Source organism: Aedes aegypti, chromosome 2, assembly GCF_002204515.2.
Source record: "Aedes aegypti strain LVP_AGWG chromosome 2, AaegL5.0 Primary Assembly, whole genome shotgun sequence".
In the NCBI taxonomy this organism is placed as follows: domain Eukaryota; kingdom Metazoa; phylum Arthropoda; class Insecta; order Diptera; family Culicidae; genus Aedes; species Aedes aegypti.
In genome coordinates, this window is record NC_035108.1 from 356,810,461 (window position 1) to 356,832,083 (window position 21,623).

The 21,623-nt window shown below is 42.9% G+C and overlaps 1 protein-coding gene across 1 annotated transcript in view; it reads right to left on the minus strand.

The window, feature by feature from the left end:
• The window catches only part of LOC5575889 (gastrula zinc finger protein XlCGF53.1), a 40,732-nt gene extending 19,576 nt beyond the window's left edge, over window positions 1–21,156 (minus strand). The window contains exon 1 of the mRNA XM_021846388.1: window positions 21,043–21,156. The gene's annotated coding sequence lies outside the window, so the exon portion shown is untranslated. The remainder of the gene's footprint in view (window positions 1–21,042) is intronic.
• Window positions 21,157–21,623: the final 467 nt, after the last annotated feature.

Consider the following 21,623-nt stretch of genomic DNA (forward strand, 5'->3'; position numbering starts at 1 on the left):
CGACAGTTTGATTTGAGCGAAGCAAGACAAACGGGGCGTCCTTCGCTATCGATGTCTGTGCCTGAGAAGCACGCCCGGTCAGAACAAGCCGATCTGTCGCCTGCTGAGATGCGAGCCAATCGGAGAGTGAAAAGCAAATGACGTCAAATTTTCTCTAGCTACCCCTATTTATAGATTTGCTTGAAATCAACGTTCTCTTTTAAAACAGTTATTTAACTATTTGGACAGGTATGTGGGATTCAGTAAGTAAACGACATGAAGCTTTGATGTCTTGGCTTTCGATTGAGATGCTAATCAAGAAATTTCGTTAAGCCAGCGAAAAGTTATAAACGTTTAAAATATTTCATGCCAACGTAACGCTCTTGGTTTTGAAATTCCAATTTCACTCCTGTATAGAGAAGAGAGACGTACTTCTACGTCAAAAAGTTGGAGAATAATAAGATAAATGTGTACATTAATATTTAATTATTTTTCCTGTTTTGTTTGTAACTAAAACAAAACGAACGAAGCACTGAAGAAACGAGTGTAACGTGAACATAAAACGTGCAAACATTTCAACTTGAAACAATTCTGCGACGGCCGGCCAATGCAAGGATGCTGATTGACATGTAGGTAATGCACTCAATCATTCAGAGAAACAAGCTCTAATAGGTACGGCCCACATACAAATGTGATTTAATTCGGCATTGAATTCTTGTCTAATGACCAGCAAGCTATCGACATGGTATCATGGTGCCTATGAGCCATAGGATATGTTACTGGTAAATGACTCCTAGCTATTTGTGTGGTGGATGACACCATGTTTTTTCGTAGGGTTATATTGATTGCCCGGGCTGCAAAATGGTGAGTCGACAATCAGGAAGGAGCGTCCAACACAGCTCTGGTCCTCACAAGTTCCTACCTCGCGCTTCCACGGGTCAAATGATGACAAAGACCGCCAGCTAAGGGTTGCGTACTTAGCTGGTAGTGCAGCCTGGGCACTGTTGTCCTTCTGACATCAGCTAGAGTGACGAGGTGCGTTCTGAGCGTCTGTACACCAGGAGGTGCGGCTCAAACAGCGTCTGTTCTGGTATCCAGCGGCTGAGTACGAAACGCTGTATCACGTCAGCTACACCTAAGATGGCAGTCCCATCAACGTGATGTAGGTAGCGCGACCCCGGTAAGGTAGCATACCGAATTCATTATCCACCACGAAAAATGGAGAAAGAAGAAGAAACGAACGTTATTTTCGGCAACCGACCTGGCAACGAAATAAGGACTATGATTGGAAACTCGGTACCTGGAACGTCAGGACCTTAAATGAACCTGGACGAGTGAGCCTTTTGGCTCGTGAATTGCGAAAAGTTGGCGTGTGCGTGGCTGCTATTCAGGAAGTGCGTTGGCTAAGATCTGGAGAACGTGAATTCAGAGCGGTAGATCCCGTCGCTAACACCGCTTTCAAATACAACATCTATTACAGCGGTGGCGATAAAGCTGAACACGGAGTCGGTTTCATAGTGATCGGGAAGCAGATGAAGCGCGTTATTAGGTGGAGGCCGATCAACGAGCGGATCTGCGTATTGAGGATTCGGGGCAAGTTCTTCAACTACAGCCTGATCAACGTATATGCACCGACTAACGACAAACCCGATGACGTGAAGGACGCGTTTTACGAATGTCTAGACAAGACCTATGGAGAATGCCCAAAACACGACGTGAAAATTGTCATCGGCGACGCTAATGCGCAGGTCGGAAAAGAGGACTTCTTCCGCCCTATCATTGGTAAAGAGAGCCTTCACTCTGTTACCAACGACAACGGCCTACGTTTAGTGAACTTTGCTGCCACCAGGGGGATGGCCATCAGTAGCACTTACTTTGCACGCAAGGATATCCGCAAGCACACCTGGCAACACCCAAATGGCGAACTTTGCAACCAAATCGACCATGTTCTGGTAGACGGCCGACATTTTTCCGACGTCATCGATGTTAGAACTTTCAGGGGTCCTAATATCGACTCAGACCACTATCTCGTTGTAAGCAAAATTCGAGCGCGATTATCAATCGTCTCGAGTTCTAGAAATCGAAATCGACAATCGTTGCGTTTCAATATCCAACGCCTGTCAGCAGATGGTGTAGCAGCGGACTACCATCAAAAGCTCGACGAGCGGATTAGCGAAATCGACGAAAGCGTCAACCTCAGCGATCTGTGGGAGTCAGTCCACGGAGCAGTGAGCACAGTAGCGCGAGAAGTGGTAGGTACTGCTCAACGAAGACCAAGGAACGGTTGGTTCGACGAGGAGTGCCAGAGAATGACGAACGAGAAGAACATGGCTAGAAGCCGGATGCTGGTGTCTGGTACCCGTCAGAGCAGAGAGCGGTACAAGGAAGCAAGGGCAGCCGAAAAACAGATCCATCGCAGAAAGAAAAAGGAGCATGAAGAGGCAGTAATTGCTCAGGCGCAAGAAGCTATGGAAGAGAACAACATGCGACGGTTCTACGAGTCCGTAAATGGTGTGCGGAGAAAAACAGCGCCGTCTCCCGCCATGTGCAACGACCGCGAAGGAAACTTGCTGACGGATAAGACAATGGTGGCCGCCAGGTGGAAAGAGTACTTTGAGTCATTGTTGAATGGAAATAATGGAAGTGGATCTGGTAGCAGAATTCAAATCGATGACGATGGACAGGCTGTGGAACCTCCAACGCTAGATGAGGTAAAAAAAGCTATCAATGGGCTGAAGAACAACAAGGCTGCTGGGAAGGACGAGCTCCCGGCCGAACTTCTCAAACACGGAAGCGAGCAGCTGCACGAACTCCTTCACCGTATCATATCGAGGATATGGGAGGAAGAACAAATGCCTACTTGTTGGTTGGAAGTCTCATTTCCCCTTTGTACAAGAAAGGGCATCGACTGGAGTGCGCCAATTACCGAGGGATAACACTCCTTAATTCGGCGTACAAAATCATGTCTGGAGTTCTGTTCAACAGATTGAGACCGTATGAGGAGTCCTTTGTCGGCGAATACCAAGCTGGTTTTCGAGAGGGCCGATCAACGACGGATCAAATGTTTACCCTGCGTCAAATCCTAGATAAATTCCGGGAGTACAACTTGCAGACTCATCATCTGTTTGTAGATTTCAAAGCAGCGTACGATTCAGTGAAGAGAAACGAGTTGTGGCAAATTATGTCCGAACATGGCTTTCCGGCGAAGCTGATTAGACTGATTCGTGCAACGCTTGATGGATCAAAATCAAGTGTGCGGGTGGTGGACGAGATTTCATCATCGTTCGTAACCTTAGATGGATTGAAACAGGGTGACGCTCTTTCTAACTTGCTGTTTAACATAGCGCTCGAAGGTGCTATCAGGAGAGCCGGTGTGCAGAGAAGCGGTACCATTATCACACGTTCTCATATGCTCCTTGGCTTCGCGGACGATATCGACATCATCGGGATTGACCGTCGGGCAGTGGAAGAGGTGTTCGTGCCTTTCAAGAGGGAGACAGCGAGAATCGGGCTCACGATCAACACCACAAAAACGAAGTACATGATAGCTGGTGGTCAACGTGGGTCCGGACGTGTTAGTGGTAGCGAAATGGTGCTAGGTGGTGATAAGTTTGAAGTGGTGGAAGAATTTGTGTATCTTGGAACACTAGCGACATGCGATAATGATGTTACCCGCGAGGTGAAAAGACGTATTGCAGCTGCGAGTCGGGCTTTCTACGGGCTCCGTAACCAGCTGAAGTCCCGTAGCCTGCAGACGAAAACAAAACTCGCGTTATACAAGACACTGATCCTTCCGGTTGTCCTTTATGGCCATGAATCATGGACATTGAAGGAAGTCGACCGGAGAGCTTTCGGGGTGTTTGAACGTAAAGTGCTGCGAACAATACTCGGCGGTAAACTAGAAAACGGCATCTGGCGGCGTCGCATGAATCACGAGTTGTACCAAGTGTATAAAGAGGTGGATATTGTCAAGCGCATAAAACACGGCAGGCTGCGTTGGGCTGGTCACGTTGCCCGTATGCCGGAAGAACGACAAGCAAAGATAATATTCAACAGAGAACCCGGACGAGGCCGCCGACTTCGTGGTAGGCCGCGCACACGATGGCTTTTTGCGGTTGAGGAGGACTTAAGGGCACTTAACGTTCAGGGCGACTGGAAGCGATTGGCCCAGGACCGAGCCCAGTGGAGAAGACTCATCCATTCGGCGCAGATTCATCGTAGCGAATTGTAGCCCATCAAGTATCAAGTAAGTATATTGATTGCCCATATTAGTTTACATTCATTTTGAAAATCCGACTGAAAGTTATGATACATTAATTAAGTAGGAATTTATGGCTTCATGAAATGAAATGATGATGATAACTACTCCATTTGAGAGTAAGTTTGTTGGGAAAAATGGTATGTGTGAAGCTAAATATATGGCATAGACATCTTTAAATCTCTACATACATTTAAGTATAAGTTTTAATTGTTTGATACAAATATTTTGTGGTACTCCCCTAATGTTACAAAACATTCTGGTAATTTCAAGGATTCGCGGCACAAAGTCCTTGTTATTGGCAACAGTTTCTGAAAATTAATCTATTTTACCTAGCCATTATCACATTATTGTTCGATATCTTAAGAAATGGTTTTCGAATGTTTCGTTTTATTATTTAGCATTGAGTTTATTTTGTGTAAATCACGCTTATTGTTTCTAATTACTTGAACATGTTTGAGATCGCCTTGAATATTTCAAATCTTTTGATGTGATTCAAAAAAGTTGGTACCATAAACCAGGGTAAATTGATCACTATTTCATAACTTTTTTCGAAAAAATCTTTATTAATCTTTATTAGTTTATGTAATCGATTTTTTTTAAATAACAATCCCGTAAAATTATTTTTTTAAATGCCACGCTTGGCAAAATTGATCACCATGTAACAAAGCTGGTTTAAGAACCACAGATTTCCCTGTCTACTGAATTTGAGTCTCCTGAATAGGAAATTGGTGTCAAAATTCTTGCTACTCATCACTTTCATTATTTTATTGCAAAATTCAACTTCGTACATCTGCATAATACGCCTAAATTTAGGCAATTTTCCTTGGAATGAGCACGTTATTCAAGAATAACCGGTTTTATGAGGAAAAAGCTTACTTTGTAATGTCGAATGATTTCAATAATGAGTTCAGTACCTCACACTTATTCACGTGACTCCTTGAGTTACCAAAGCTTAACAGTTCTTGTTGAGTTAATACTCATGATTGTTATCCTGGCTTCAAGTGTAGTCTTGAGACTGACCAACTCCGAGTCTTTAACCATCCGCTAGGTTCACAATATATCTAAATACTGGTCGCAGTGGCGCATCCGAACAGAGAGTAAACATATTTGCGTCTTTATATTCGGATATTGAAAAATGATATTTTTTTTTAATTTTTGAAACGTTTAAAAGAGTTCGTCTTTTCTTCTTGTTAGCTCAATTATAGTAAAACTTGAATACAATCTTAAATCTCTTACCGAAAAATATTCTTACAAATTGGGGCCATTCAAAAATTTCCATATAACGTGAAACGCCTAAAGGTATATCCTTTAGGTAATTTATTCGATTTTGTTCGAAATACCTATACTTTAAAGAGCGATTTACTTATCTTGAATTCAATGTCGAAATATGAGAATCAATTGATATCTGTTCAGAAATAAAATTTTATGCAAATTATCATAAACTTATAATGCTGTTTGTTATAATTTAAACACTTTTGTGAGTGATTTTTTTTTCTTTAAATCTTGCAATTTTATACATAGAACCTTATTCAAGTAAAAACTTGATTAAACTATTTATTTTCCTTAGGTGAAACAGGGTATATTAACCCTTTCTATCCCACAACTTTGACCGACTTTTTCTTTATAAAAAGCGTTTTTATGAAAAGTACATGAGTTGGTAAATGGCTGGGCATGGCGTACCATTGGTACCTCGCGTACCTGAAGGAATAAAATAGACCCCTTTGTGCGGTCCTTAGCCTCTTGCCCAGCAACTCCTATCCCTACCTCCTCGCGGTACTGGCCGGGGAACGAGTAACCTTAGGGAAGATCGGGTAGCCAACCCCGGTGGGAACTTTGGTCGTATGCTGACAGGGAAGGGGGGGTTTGCTTTTGCTTTTGCTTCTGCAAACCTTGAGCGTCTGTATTCCATGTTAGGAGCGGCTCACAACAGCGTCTGTTCCCCATGTCAGGGGCGGCTGATCATCGTCCGAGTGCCAGAGAAGGACTCTAAGCTAAACTGCGCACTATGGTCCTCCGAACATTTAGGGGGAATGGTCCTCCGGAAATCTAGGGGGTTGGTGTCAGGCCCTGCAAGCCAGCCGTAAAAAAATCAAGCAACAAATAATCAACGAGAGAATACGAACCGGGACAATCGGCGAAGACCACAGCGATGTAAAGGGACTAGCGATTGGAAGCTCGGTACGTGGAACTGTAAATCTCTCAACTTCATCGGGAGCACACGCATACTCGCCGACGTGCTGAAGGACCGTGGATTCGGCATCGTAGCGTTGCAGGAAGTGTGTTGGAAGGGATCAATGGTGCGAACGTTTAGAGGTAACCATACCATCTACCAGAGCTGCGGCAATACACATGAGCTGGGAACAGCTTTTATAGTGATGGGTGATATGCAGAGGCGCGTGATCGGGTGGTGGCCGATCAATGAGAGAATGTGCAAGTTGAGGATCAAAGGCCGGTTCTTCAACTTCAGCATAAAGCCTGTCCACGATAAATTTCGGACACCCAAATAATGGCAGCAAAAAAAAGTTACTCATAATTCAACAAAAACAATTGTTTATTTCAGAATAAAAGAGTTATATCTACAAAATAAACAGTTGACAAGGATCTTAATCCTTCTTTCTGTAAAATTCTCGAACTTTTTTTTGCTGCCATTATTTGAGTGTCCGAAATTTAACGTGGACAGGCTTTAATAAACGTGCACAGTCCTCACTCTGGAAGCACTGATGATGATAAAGACGCTTTTTACGCGCAGCTTGATTGCGAGTACGACAGTTGCCCAAGCCACGACGTCAAAATCATCATAGGAGATCTAAACGCTCAGGTTGGCCAGGAGGAGGAATTCAGACCGACGATTGGAAAGTTCAGCGCCCACCGGCTGACGAACGAAAACGGCCTACGACTAATTGATTTTGCCGCCTCCAAGAATATGGCCATTCGTAGCACTTACTTCCAGCACAGCCTTCCGTACCGATACACCTGGAGATCACCACAGCAGACAGAATCGCAAATCGACCACGTTCTGATTGATGGTCGGCACTTCTCCGACATTATCGACGTCAGGACCTATCGTGGCGCTAACATCGACTCTGACAACTATCTGGTGATGGTCAAACTGCGCCCAAAACTCTCCGTCGTTAACAACGTACGGTACCGACGGCCGCCCCGGTATGACCTAGAGCGGCTCAAGCAACCGGATGTCGCAGCGGCATACGCGCAGCAACTCGAGGCTGCATTACCGGAAGAGGGTGAGCTGGACGAAGCCCCTCTTGAGGACTGCTGGAAAACAGTAAAAGCAGCCATCAACGATGCAGCTGAGAGCAACGTCGGGTACGTGGGACGGAGTCGACGGAACGATTGGTTCGACGAGGAGTGCCAGGAGGTTTTGAAGGAGAAGAATGCAGCGCGGGCGGTCATGCTGCAGCAAGGGACCCGGCAGAACGTGGAACGCTATAAACGGAAACGGCAACAGCAGACCCGCCTCTTTCGGGAGAAAAAACGCCGCCTGGAGGAGACGGAGTGCGAGGAGATGGAACAGCTGTGCCGGTCTCAGGAAACGCGTAGGTTCTATCAGAAGCTCAACGCATCCCGCAACGGCTTCGTGCCGCGAGCCGAGATGTGCAGGGATAAGGATGGGAGCATTCTGACGGACGAGCGTGAGGTGATCGAAAGGTGGGAGCAGCACTTCGACGAGCACCTGAATGGTGCTGAGAGCACAGGCAATGAAGGACGGGACAACGGAGGAAATGCCTTCGTCAGTACTGCGGAAGATGGAAACCAACCAGCCCCCACTTTGAGGGAGGTTAAGGATGCCATTCATCAGCTCAAGAACAATAAAGCTGCTGGTAAGGATGGTATCGGAGCTGAACTCATAAAGATGGGTCCGGAAAGGCTGGCCATTTGTCTGCACCGGCTGATAGGCAAAATCTGGGAAACAGAACAGCTACCGGAGGAGTGGAAGGAAGGGGTAATCTGCCCCATCTACAAGAAAGGCGACAAGTTAGACTGTGAGAACTTTCGAGCGATCACCATTCTAAATGCGGCCTACAAAGTATTATCCCAGATCATCTTCCGTCGTTTGTCACCCGTAGTAAACGAGTTCGTGGGAAGTTATCAAGCCGGCTTCGTTGACGGCCGATCGACAAAGGACCAGATCTTTACTGTACGGCAAATCCTCCAAAAATGTCGTGAATACCAGGTCCCAACGCATCACCTTTTCATCGATTTCAAGGCGGCATACGACAGTATCGACCGCGTAGAGCTATGGAAAATCATGGACGAGAACAGCTTTCCCGGGAAGCTCACGAGACTGATAAGAGCGACGATGGAAGGTGTGCAAAATTGTGTGAAGGTTTCAGGCGAACACTCCAGTTCGTTTGGATCCCACCGGGGACTACGACAAGGTGATGGACTTTCGTGCCTGTTGTTCAATATTGCGCTAGAAGGTGTTATGCGGAGAGCCGGGCTTAACAGCCGGGGTACGATTTTTACGAGATCCAGTCAATTTGTTTGCTTCGCGGATGATATGGACATCGTCGGCCGAACATTTGAAAAGGTGACAGACCTGTACACCCGCCTGAAACGCGAGGCAGCAAAAGTTGGACTGGTGGTGAATGCGGCCAAGACAAAGTACATGCTAGCTGGTGGGGTCGAGCGCGACAGGGCTCGCCTAGGTAGCAGTGTTACGATAGACGGGGATACGTTCGAGGTGGTCGACGAGTTCGTCTACCCTGTGCCGTAGCGTGCGGTTGGCCAGGTTGGCACCCGCCAAGGGCGCCAGCCTTTGGGGGGCGCCAAAATGCGTCAAACGAGCTAGAGATTTATTCAATTAGAGCTCCTCTCAGGTCACAATTTCAAAGTAAATTCTTTAACGTAATACACTAATGTTTTTTACACGGTTTTTTTTGCACATTTTCTTTTTACACGGCTTTTTTCACACGCCTTTCAAAATTAACACGGTACTTTTTTTGCACGGAATTCGGAATCAACACCGTTTTTTTTTGTTATATACATGAATTTCGGAATTACAACAACATCTTTTTTTCTTATTCACACGGATTTCAGAATTAACACGGTTCTTTTTACATGGATTCTAGAATAAACACGGTGCCCTGAATTTTTTTGCACGGCACGTATCCCCCGTGTTAAAAAAAACTTAGTGTAATTGAATATTTGGTTTCTGAATCGTTTTCAAACATTGCATGATAGTGATCTTTCTTGTTCTTACAATAGTCTTTATAACTTGTGTTTAATTAGAGGTTCATATTGATAAGGAAATATTCAAATGAACTTGATGAGAACCATAAAGACATTTTGAAAACACAACCCAAACAAAAATTCTGTCGAGTGTGAACGAAAGTTTGTGGGCTTCGTAGCCGTGCGGTTTGTGTCACCAGGCATTTAGCCGCATCGTGCTAGGGAGTGTGGGTTCGATTCCCGCCTCAGGCTGGTAAACTTTTCGTGAGAAATGTTTTCCGACTGTGCCACTGGGCGTTGCATGCTAGTCCGTTGTCAAGTGTGGTGCTTCCTTCAAAGGGCATAAATGCCCACTGGAAGCATTAACGTGTCAGTGTCTTTTTAAGTTATTGCGTAACAGCTATTTTTTCAAACCTAATCTCACTGAATCAAAGACTGAATTCTCGAAAAATCCTGAATGAAATTCACATATTCTTTCCCATGGTTCTCAGAGCGAGGAACATAGTTTTCAACAGAAAATCCTGAACAGGCCTTTCACATGATGCAAGGTGAGTTTTGGGAGGATTTCTTTTATAAACTTCTGAACAGCTCGTCAAAATATTCAAAAAATATTACCTTCACAGAAACCAGAACAACATTTTCAGAGAATTTCATGTCAGTGAAGAACAAGCACGAGCTTGAAAGAATTATTTTGTTTTCCTAGTATGGACGCGACTGACGATTGTTTATTTCTTTTTTCGAAAATTTTGATTATGTGGAGATGATATAGCACTAATAAATTTTAGATCACTTTTCACCTGTTGGGTGTTCTAGAACTGTTGCAGTCTTACTCTAGTGAATTACTTACACAAACATCACTAATAACAGGCTATTGAGTGAAAAGTGTTTAAAAAATCGCACCGAATTCTGCGATTGTCTCTATCGCTTTTTATCAATTAATAGAATAATTTCCAATTTTTACATGTTACTATTTAGGAATTGAAGTTCTTAACAATATTTCATCGAACAAAAAAAAAAATTTTTTTGATTCAACTTTATTTAAAGGATTTGGTGAATTTGCTTCCATTTATTGGGAGGCTCTTGGAAAAACAACTAAAAAAAATGTTTTTGCAAGTTCATCATAAGGTTTCTAAAAGCCTCTGCAATTATTTTTGAAACCAATGTATAAACATTGTATTCAAGACATTTATAAATTAAAACAAATGGTCCAACGATTTGAAGTAGAATTTCTTAGTTGTTTCTACAGATGCACCTCATGATTTTTTTTTGTGTTTAACTCAGAGCATCTTTTAGATAATCTTCAACAGTTCTAAAGAAGGACTATCGTGTACACCTTCTATTTATAATTACAAAATATTTAAATGTACTTTGAACAAGTGAATACTTAAGTGTCAACATGAATTTATTTTGTTGATTTAGATAATAATTTCAAAAGAGTCTTCAATGGCTATTGAAATTTATCCCAAGTAACCATGCAGTTGAAGCTGCAATTGAATCGTGTAATCGGTATGAGTAAAGATAGCATTACTGTATAACTACAGTTGAAACTAATTTAAAATGAGGAAGAGCACCTAATGAGCCATATTGATGTTATAATTTATAACATTAAATCGACATACATGGAGCCCTTCCCACTCTAAATCAACTTTACATGGGAAGTTTTACGAAAATCACTTACAAACTTGCATTATGAAAACGAAATTGACTTGGGGGCGCCCAAAGGGAGGTTCGCCAAGGGCGCCGTGAGGCCACGCTACGGCTCTGCGTCTACCTTGGATTCTTGCTGACGGCTGACAATAACGTTAGCCGTGAAATACGGAGGCGCATCATCAGTGGAAGTCGGGCCTACTATGGCCTCCATAAGAAGCTGCGGTCAAAAAAGATTCACGCCCGCACCAAATGTACCATGTACAAAACGCTCATAAGGCCGGTAGTCCTCTGCGGGCATGAAAAGTGGACGATGCTCGAGGAGGACCTGCAAGCACTTGGAGTCTTCGAACGTCGGGTGCTTAGGACGATCTTCGGCGGTGTGCAGGAGAACGGTGTGTGGTGGCGAAGGATGAACCACGAGCTCGCCCAACTCTACGGCGAACCCAGTATCCAGAAGGTGGCCAAAGCTGGAAGGATACGATGGGCAGGGCATGTTGCAAGAATGCCGGACAGCAACCCTGCAAAGATGGTGTTCGCTTCGGATCCGGTTGGTACAAGAAGGCGTGGAGCGCAGCGAGCTAGGTGGGCGGATCAAGTGCGTATCGATTTGGCGAGCGTGGGGCAGAACCGAGGATGGAGAGATGCGGCCACGAACCGAGTATTGTGGTGTGAAATTGTTGATTCAGTGTTATCTGTGTAGATGTTAACTAAATAAATGAAATGAACATGAGCAAACAATATAGATTATGATTATGATTGCATTACACTTATGAATATGGAATCATATTACATAGCATTCATCTGATTAGGTTTGTCTTAAGTTTGTCTCATTTGATTTACTTTCGTAAATGGGCCAGATCCATGTCAACTTTTTACAGCGGCCATTTCATCACACACCTAATTCAGTTTATCGAGTTTGATAATGTTTTGATGAGATTTGAACGTTTGAGTAGACTCGCTAGCTCGATAATAGATTTTTTACTGAGCAGGAAATGTAAGGAAAAGCTTTGCCCAACCCTCAATTTTATACGTGTGATTATACTTCCATGTGGTAAAGCATCCATTGTTTGTAACACCTTATGTAACATTTGAAGGTTGAGTCCCCAAGTTTTCTGACAAAGTGAAGGACAGTCTTATAACATTGTTCCTCCTCTATCCTTCCCAATTGCAAAACTTATAAAAAAGACTATCGAACAATAATATAAAGTTGTTCTGGGTAAGACCCTAAACAACGTTAACGAAATCAAATTGCAGTATTATTCCACGGTTTCATCATATCTAGGATGATTCTATTCTCCAGAAGATTGCGCTCAGGCGGAATACTGTTGCGCAAGTTATTAATTATTCACCCGTAAATTTTCCACTACACTCGCTCACCCGTTTCATGTAAAACTTACCCGAGGAAAAATTGCAAGCAAGTGTTACACTTGTTCTCGAAAGCCGTTTTTTTTTTTCAAACTGAGAGGGAAAGACACCCCTCTTTTACCACCAATACGTAAAGTGAGTCACAATGACACACCGCTCAGACTCAAAGACACATTGCACTACACGGACGTTTTCTAGCCACCAACTGGTTTAGAACACAGGGTTAAATTGCATTAGAACCCGCGTCACTCAAGTGCCAATCAGTGATGGCGAAAATAATAATTTTCTCAGATTAATGACCAACAAGCACACGTTTTTATCCTCCGTCGTCGGATGGAAGCCGTTCCCACACGTCTCCCGAATGTGTTCAATGGCGCGCAAAATGATTTATCCACGTGAACGCAATAGAAGGCGATGGATGGTCGTCCCCCTATTATCAATTAACTGACGACACTGGCGGCGGCGAGTGTTGCTTTTTTTCGCAATATTCTGATCGATTGATTGATCTAGTTTTATTATAGTGTATGAATCACGGTGCCCATCCAGACCGTTAAACTTGTTAATCATACAAAAACACTCTTAAGCCAATTTGGTAAGATAAGTCAGTTGTGAACGTTTCAACATTAACATTTATATATATACAGCCATTCCATGAAAACCCGATCTAGTGGGTCACCGAATTCCGTGAAAATTTGCTATTTAGTTCCTTAGGGTTCATTCAAATATTACGTAACGCAAAATTTGCCAATTTTAGACCCCCTCCCTCCCCCACGTAACAGCTTTTGTATGGAAAATTTTAAATTTTTGTATGAACCGTAACACTATGTTTTTTTTTTTTTTTTATCTAGTTCATTTATTTGTGGCTCAATCGCGTTTAACGCTTTACGGAGCCGAAATTCATCTTTTGTATTTTTTACAATGTATTGACTTTTTGAGTGCCAAAATTAGTACGGGATGGAGCCAGGGTACTCGTGGCAACTCGAGGTTAGTGGTCACAATTGTTGAAGGAAGGACATGGTAAGGATTGGGTTTAGGGTTCTCTGCAGCTCATCCGGGAGGTATATCGTAACTTTCGTCTCATGGCGTTGGTACCAATTTCTTGTCGGTATTCGTCTGCCGGATGGCCAGGATCCTCAATCCAACACGAGGGGACAACACAGAGAAAAAAAAAAACTGGGGAAGAAAACACAAGAGAATTAAACTTTTATACCACACAAGCGAAGGAAATCGTAAATTGCGACCATATACATGTAATCACGGGTTCCCAACACATCTCTAACTGAAACATAGGGTTGTCTACCTCGGGCCGCGAGGGTATCCAAAAGTTGCGCTCTGGAGGCGTCCATATCCGGGCACTGCCAAACTACGTGATCGATGTCATCATAACCGGAACCACACCTATTACAAATATTGCTCACCGCGAGGTTAATCCTGTGCAAATGTGCATCTAGCGAGTAATGGTTGGACATAAGTCTTGACATCACGCGAATGAAATCTCGACTTACCTCCAAACCTTTCCACCACGCTCGCAAGGAAACTCTAGGAATTATGGAATGTAACCACCGTCCCAGTTGGCCATTTAGCCAATCGCTTTGCCAACCGCGAAGAGAACTTTGACGTACTAAATGAAAAAATTCATCGTGTGAAATTCGTCTATCATAAATCTCACCTTCCTCAGCGCCCACCTTTGCGAGAGAGTCCGCCTTCTCATTGCCATAAATTAGGCAATGTGAGGGGACCCATACAAAGGTAATCTTATGTGATCTTTCGACCAGTGCACACATCTGCTCTCTTATTTTTGTAAGAAAGTAAGATGCATGCTTAACAGGTTTCATCGATCGGAGTGCCTCAATAGAACTGAGACTATCCGAGAAGATGAAGAAGTGGTCTGCGGGCATGTTTGAGATCATCCCCAAAGCGAAGTTGATTGCTGCCAGCTCAGCAACATAAACCGTGCAAGGTTCCTGAAGTTTTCGGAAGGCGGAAGAGTTTTCATTGAAGACACCGAAGCCAGTGGATCCATTTATACGGGACCCGTCAGTGAAATATCTCCTGTAGGAATCGACATTCTGGTACTTTGCGTTAAAAATACGTGGGATAGTAATACATCGAAGTTGATCTGGAATTCCATGAATAGCTTGTTTCATGGACAGATCATATTCAACAGAGGAACTGTCATTGGTGAAGCGTACACGTGGAGGGTTATAACATGGAAGGCTAATGTCAGATGACATGTAGTAGAGATAAACTCTCATGAATTTCGACTGAGTATTCAGTTTGAGCATTTCTTCGAAGTTTTCGATAACGAGTGTGTTGCTCACTCCACACTTAATAAGTATTCTTAGCGAGAGCTCCCAGAATCGGTTCTGTAGCGGTAAAACCCCTGCCAGAACCTCTAGGCTCGCATTATGTGTTGAGTGCATACACCCTAAGGCGATACGCAAACAACGATATTGAATTCGTTCCAATTTAATCAGGTGGCAGTTTGCTGCTGAGAGAAAACAGAAAGAGCCATACTCTAGAACAGATAGAATGGTTGTTTTATAGAGTTTTATGAGGTCTTCCGGGTGAGCACCCCACCATGTTCCGGTAATTGTTCGTAGAAAATTGATCCTTTGTTGGCATTTTTCCGTTAAATATCTAATATGGGTTCGCCAAGTGCCTTTTGAATCAAACCAGACCCCAAGGTATTTTGAAGTCAAAGACTGATCGATGTCTGTTCCCAATAGCTTAAGCTTTAGTTGGGCTGGATTCCGCTTCCTTGAAAATACGACCAGTTGAGTTTTTTGCGGAGCAAACTCGATCCCTAAATTTCTAGCCCATGTGGATAGATTATCAAGGGAATTTTGCAATGGTCTTTGCAAGATTTCCGCTCGTGGGCCCTTCATAGAGACCACAGCATCATCTGCAAGTTGTCTAAGCGTGCATGGTTCTTCCAAACAGTTGTCAATATCTTTAACATAAAAATTATAAAGCAAGGGACTTAGACATGAGCCTTGGGGCAGACCCATATAGCTAATTCTGGAAGTTGTCAGTTGACCGAGAGTGAAGCTCATGTGTTTTTCTGACAACAGATTGTACAAAAAATTATTCAATATTCCAGGTAGTCCACTATTGTGCAAGTTTTCTGACAATATTTCTATGGAAACTGAATCAAAAGCGCCCTTGATATCCAAGAAAACTGAAGCCAATTGCTCCTTGTCCGCAAAGGCTAGTTGAATATCTGATGAAAGCAACGCTAGACAATCGTTTGTTCCTTTACCCTTGCGAAAGCCAAATTGAGTACTGGAAAGCATATTGTTTGATTCGACCCAGTGGTCAAGTCGCAAAAGGATCATTTTTTCTAACAATTTCCTTAAACATGATAACATAGCAATCGGGCGGTATGAATTGTGATCGGACGCTGGTTTCCCAGGCTTTTGAATAGCTATTACTTTGACCTGTCTCCATTCAAGTGGAACAATGTTATGCTCTATGAATGAGTTGAACAGGTCAAGCAACCGTCTTTTAGCGATATCAGGGAGATTTTTAAGAAGATTAAACTTAATCATATCGCGTCCCGGAGAGGAATTGTTTGATGAAAGAAGAGCCATAGAAAAATCCAGCATAGTGAATGGTCTGTCCAACGCATCGTCACTCTGGGTTTCCCAGAATGGCGGTTGAGCTGGAACTGAGTCTGGACAGACCTTTTTTGCGAAGTTGAATATCCAACGATTGGAGTATTCGTCACTCTCATTTGAGGATGAGCGGTTTCGCATGTTGCGAGCCACTCTCCAAAGCGTCGTCATTGAAGTTTCTCGTGAGAGACCATCGATGAAACGTCGCCAATAGCTACGCTTCTTCGCTTTTATAAGATTCTTCAGTCTTTTTTCGAGCTTCGAGTACTCTAAATAAAGTTCTGAGGTACCATATCTGCGAAAAGCTTTAAAGGCATTAGATTTTTCTCGATACAACAGAGTGCATTCATCATCCCAACCAGGTGTGGCTGGTCGTCTTTTGAAGGATGCACTTGGAACTCGTTGCTTTTGGGATTCTAATGCACTTTTATAAATCAATTCTGTTAGGAATCGATACTCGTCCAACGGAGGGAGAGTGTTGAATGATTCGATACCAAAAGTTACCGCTGATGCAAATTTTTGCCAATCGATATTCCTAGTGAGGTCAAAAGGAACCTGAATTGACTGTTCTGACCTTTCACAATTAGTTCTGATAGAGGTTATTATGGGCAAGTGATCACTACCATGGGGGTCATCGATCACCTTCCACATGCAATCGAATGATAGTGAACTTGATCCTAAAGACAGGTCAAGACGGCTTTCTTTGCCGTCGGATGAAATACGTGTCACTTCACCTGTGTTCAAAATGTTCAAGTTGAAATCGTCGCATAAGTCATAGAAAATAGCCGCTCTATAATCGTCATAAGATTCGCCCCATCCAGTACCATGTGAGTTCATATCACCCAGTATTAAAACTGGAGATGAAAGCATAGAGACTGCATTCCAAAGATGACGGCGGTTTATTGAAACTCTTGGAGGAATATAAACAGAAGCTACGCAAAGATCTTTACCCTTTACGTTTATTTGGCAAGCAACGATTTCTATGCCTGGATGAGTCGGGATGGGGATTCTGTAGAATGAATGGCACTTTTTGATCCCTAAAAGCACACCCCCGTAATTATCATCTCGATCCTGGCGTATAATGTTAAAATCGTAGAAGTTAAGATCATCTTCAGAAGAAAGCCATGTTTCACAGAGTGCAAATATATCACAATCGGAATTGTGAAGTAAAAACTTAAATGTGTCTAATTTAGGTTTTAGACTATGACAGTTCCACTGTAGCACAGTGATCATATCTTGTACCTCACTTGATGAATTAGCCATCGAAAGATATGATCGAAGCTAGGAGGGGCCATGAAATAGTCAATTCCTTGAGATACTCTTCTATTGCGGGGAGAAAAAGGTCGAGTATGCCTCTGAATGAGTCTGAAACTCCTAGAGCATTACATATGCGATCCACAAGGGCCGTAAAAGTTATCAGACCTCGCTTGGCCCTGGGGGTTTTTGAGGAAGAGCGAGGAGCTTCAGTAGCATTTCTTTTGCTTTCTTGTCTAGAGCTTCTTTTCGAAGTGTATTTTATCTGTGGAGGCGGGGGCGGCAGATCTTTGCTGCAGCACGGAACGGAAGCATCAAAGACCTGTTTCTTCGGGATTTTCAAATTTGCCCCACCACCTTTGGAATTAGGCAAACTTCTGAGGGAAGATTTTAATACCTTACGGCGCAATCCCGGAGAAGATGGAGACTTTCTTTTACCGGGTGCGTGTACCTCCGAAGAATCTCCCCCATCGGTTTCGTCGTCGTTCGCTTCATCGGAAGACAACTCTTGAAAAGAGTTACCAACTGGGATGGCTGATGAAGACTCTTTTGCAGGCGGATTTAGAGCTTTCACCATCTCCGCATACGTCTTCTTGGAGCGCTTCACAATTGAGCGACTCTCATTTCGAATGCGTCTTTTGTATGCCGGGCATTTCTGCAAGTCATGCAGATCCTTGCTACAGTAGCTGCATTTTTCAGCTTCCTGTGTGCAGGCATCTTCTAAATGAGCTTGGTTGCATTTGCCACAACGGGGCTTGTTGTCGCAAAAGCTAGCACTGTGGCCAAGCTGCTTGCAGTTGGTACAATTGAATACCTTCGGCACGTAAAGACGCACTGGGTAAAAAACACTATCAATGCAAACAAATTTCGGGAGGACGGAACCAGGAAAAGTCACTCGAAACGAGGCGGACGGCGAAAAAACTTTCTTATTTCCTTCCATGGAAACTGATTGCAACTGTTTGCAATCCAGTATAGCCACATCAGGAATTGACCGGTTCTCAAAAACGCCTTTGCCAGTCTTAATGTCTTCACATGTCAGACTCGCGTCGATGATTTTCCCTTCCACCTCGACTTCTCGTGCAGGAATGTAGATAAAGTATTCCACAGTAAAAGCCTCATGCTGAGCAATTTCGTTCGCTGCAGTTACACGCAGCTTGGATTGCTTCACTTGGTGAATAACGGTCCCAGGATATTTACGCGTCAGCTCTCTGGAAATCGAGAGCACATTCAAAATCTTATTTTTGCGCCGGAAATAGACAACCCAAGGCCCAGCCGAAGACGGTTGATAAAACCGCGTTCGAGCAACGAGATCTTTAGGAGGCGTATCGCCTCCATCCGATTCGTCCATGCGGGAAAAATCCAACCGCAACCGAATCAACAAAAATTAAAAAAAAATGCGGAGAAAAAAAAAAATGAGCAGAAAAACTAATCAATTAGTGAGCTATTTTGTACACACCTCCCCTATAAGGGCAAAAAAAAAATAAAAATTAAAAAAAAAAAAAACTTTCGAAGAGAAAAAAAAACAGTCAGTGGACTATTTTGTACACACTTCCCCTAACAGAGCCAGCAAAATAGCTCCGGGAGAGAGACAGAGGCGAAGCGAAAAACAACTTTGAACTCAACACTGTTTGTTCTGGGAGATGCGAAAGCAGTTCAATAGAGTATGGATAGGTATAGAAATTTGCTACTTATCCGTTCCCGTTCGATGACCGCAAAGCAGCTAGCCTTCCACGTCGTAGGTAGGCAAAAAATCGTATCGCCGTCTTCGCTGTTGATTTGCACGGGGGGAACCAATCACCGGGGGATGAAGGTGACAATGTTTTATTGTGGCACGATACCAGTTGACCCTTGTCAATCTGGTTCGCTTCCTTCACGATGCGCGGTTTAAAGCACTACGGTACAATACTGCACTGGTAAAAACCACACGGGCGGTGGAAGAAAAAACCAAACACTACCGACTGCCAAAAACTGAACTGGCTTGTTCAAGCGCACAGCAAGGAATGCAACACTATGTTAGACCCCCTCCCTCCGCGTGTTGCGTTACGTAATATTTGAACGATCCCTTATCCGAAATAAGGATACATGTGTTTTTGGATTTTTTGATTAGGGTTACCATCTCCAAAATAGGGTGACCAGAAAAATCGCGATTTTGCAAAATTTTTATTTTTAAAAATATTATAACTTTTTAACCGTTCGACCGATTTTTAATCTTTTTGGACAAAATAAAAGCTAAAGATTTTGACTTTTCAGGAATTAATATATAATTTCACAAAAATTGTTTTTTTACATAAAATAAAAATAATTTCCGTTTTTTGTGTTTTGAAGGCCTTGGGACCAAAGGGGCTATTGCTGTTGAAAGTTCAGAAAATTTTACGTTCACTGTCAAATTTTCAGCGATGTATGTTTTTTAGTTTTTGAGATATATTTTTTTGAAAATAAAAATTCAGTCATTTTTCCAATCCTTTTTTATGGAATGAAAGTTTAAGATTTCAACTCAAAAATCCAAAAACACGTGCATCCTTATTTCGGATAAGGAACAAAATAGCAAATTTTCACGGAATTCGGTGACCCACTAGATCGATTTTTCATGGAATGGCTGTATAATAGTATAATAGTATACTAGTTAAAACAGCTTGACCAACTTTTTGGGCATTTTTGTAGGTTTTTCGGTGCTAGTGAGTAGGTAATTGTAATTTGATTTTTTTATCTAAAATTTTTGCATCTAGATTTTTTGAGATTCTTCCTAGGGATTTTTTTATGGGCCAAAACCCTCACGAATCGATCCGAGTACTCAGTTTTTATGGACTACTTCTTCTTCTTTCTGGCGTTACGTCCCAACTGGGACAGAGCCTGCTTCTCAGATTAGTGTTCTTATGAGCACTTCCACAGTTATTAACTGAGAGCTTTCTTTGCCGATTGACCTTTTTTGCATGTGTATTACGTTTGGCAGGTACGATGATACTTTTATGCCCTGGGAATCGAGAAAATTTCCTTTACGAAAAGATCCTCGATCAGCGGGATTCGAACCCACGACCCTCAGCATGGTCATGCTGAATAGCTGCGCGTTTACCGCTACGGCTATCTGGGCCCCTATGGACTACATATATTTTTATAATAACGGTCTGCCGGGGCACGGTGTTCACAGGTATTTTATAATGAATCGCTTGTAGTTACATTTCTTAAGAACATTGATTATTCTGGCATAAAGGATCAATTTCTTCAGTATTCACTGCTGTTCACAATTATAACTTCCACGTTGCTTCTGTAGCCACATATTCGTCTATTTTTTCACTTCTTCTTTGTTTCAAGATTTTTTACTAATTTCACTATAATCTTCTTGAAATTTTCTCCACTTGTAGGTCTAAATGGCAAATCTATTGCATATCTTACGAAGAACTTTATCGACGATTCCTTTCACTGTACGAAACCTTCCACCTTCTTAATATTCATGAATTGCAACAATCCTTTTTCACGTGCAACCGTCATTAGAACATAGCTTCAACTTCAGCTCAAACAAATCCAAAAGGTTTTTTTTTCCTGAAACATTACAACACAACCGTTTTTTTTTTCTGAAATTGCGCCTTCGTGAAAAGCGCCGTTTATTTGAAAGGGAAATGATAACGACCTAGTGCGGACGACGCGCGCCTTCTGTATTACGCACCAGCCAGAACTACCGCCGCGGAATGTCGGTTGGTACCTAGTACCTCTATGGGCACACAAACTCACCGAGGACCGACGAAGTACCTAGGCAAAGTGTGCGCACGCAACGAAAGGCTTCCTTTTACTGGTAAAGCGATCACGCGAGAAGCTTCGTCGTCCAGCGTGCCGCGCCGCGTACCGTCCGATGGAGCTAGGTTGGGAAAGGATATCGAACGATTAGTAATGGCCGTCGTCTCTCAAGTGACTATAAGACTATAAGACCTGAAGAGATCAAAAATGGAATAAATGATTTACTTGGATTTTCCCCTTCACGCAAGAGAGTCGTTGAGGCTCGTGCCAGGCAGATGAAAGATAATATCCGTTTTCCTGCTAGAGTATCGAACAATGCTCATTTTTCAGTTAACGATCCCTTGGATAGGAATCATACCCATCAGGAAGATCAAAATCATGCTCATTCACAAACTAATTTTAATCCGTCGGGTAGCCGTTCGAATCTTTCAATTTCGAATGTATATAGGTACCCACGGTAAATCCTTTGCCGATATCGTAGCAGGTAATTTCAACTCCTCCCCTATTCGTACTATGAGTACCCATTCTACTTGTTTCAAATCAAATGGAAAAAACCCTACCGCCAAAGGGGCTGTCCA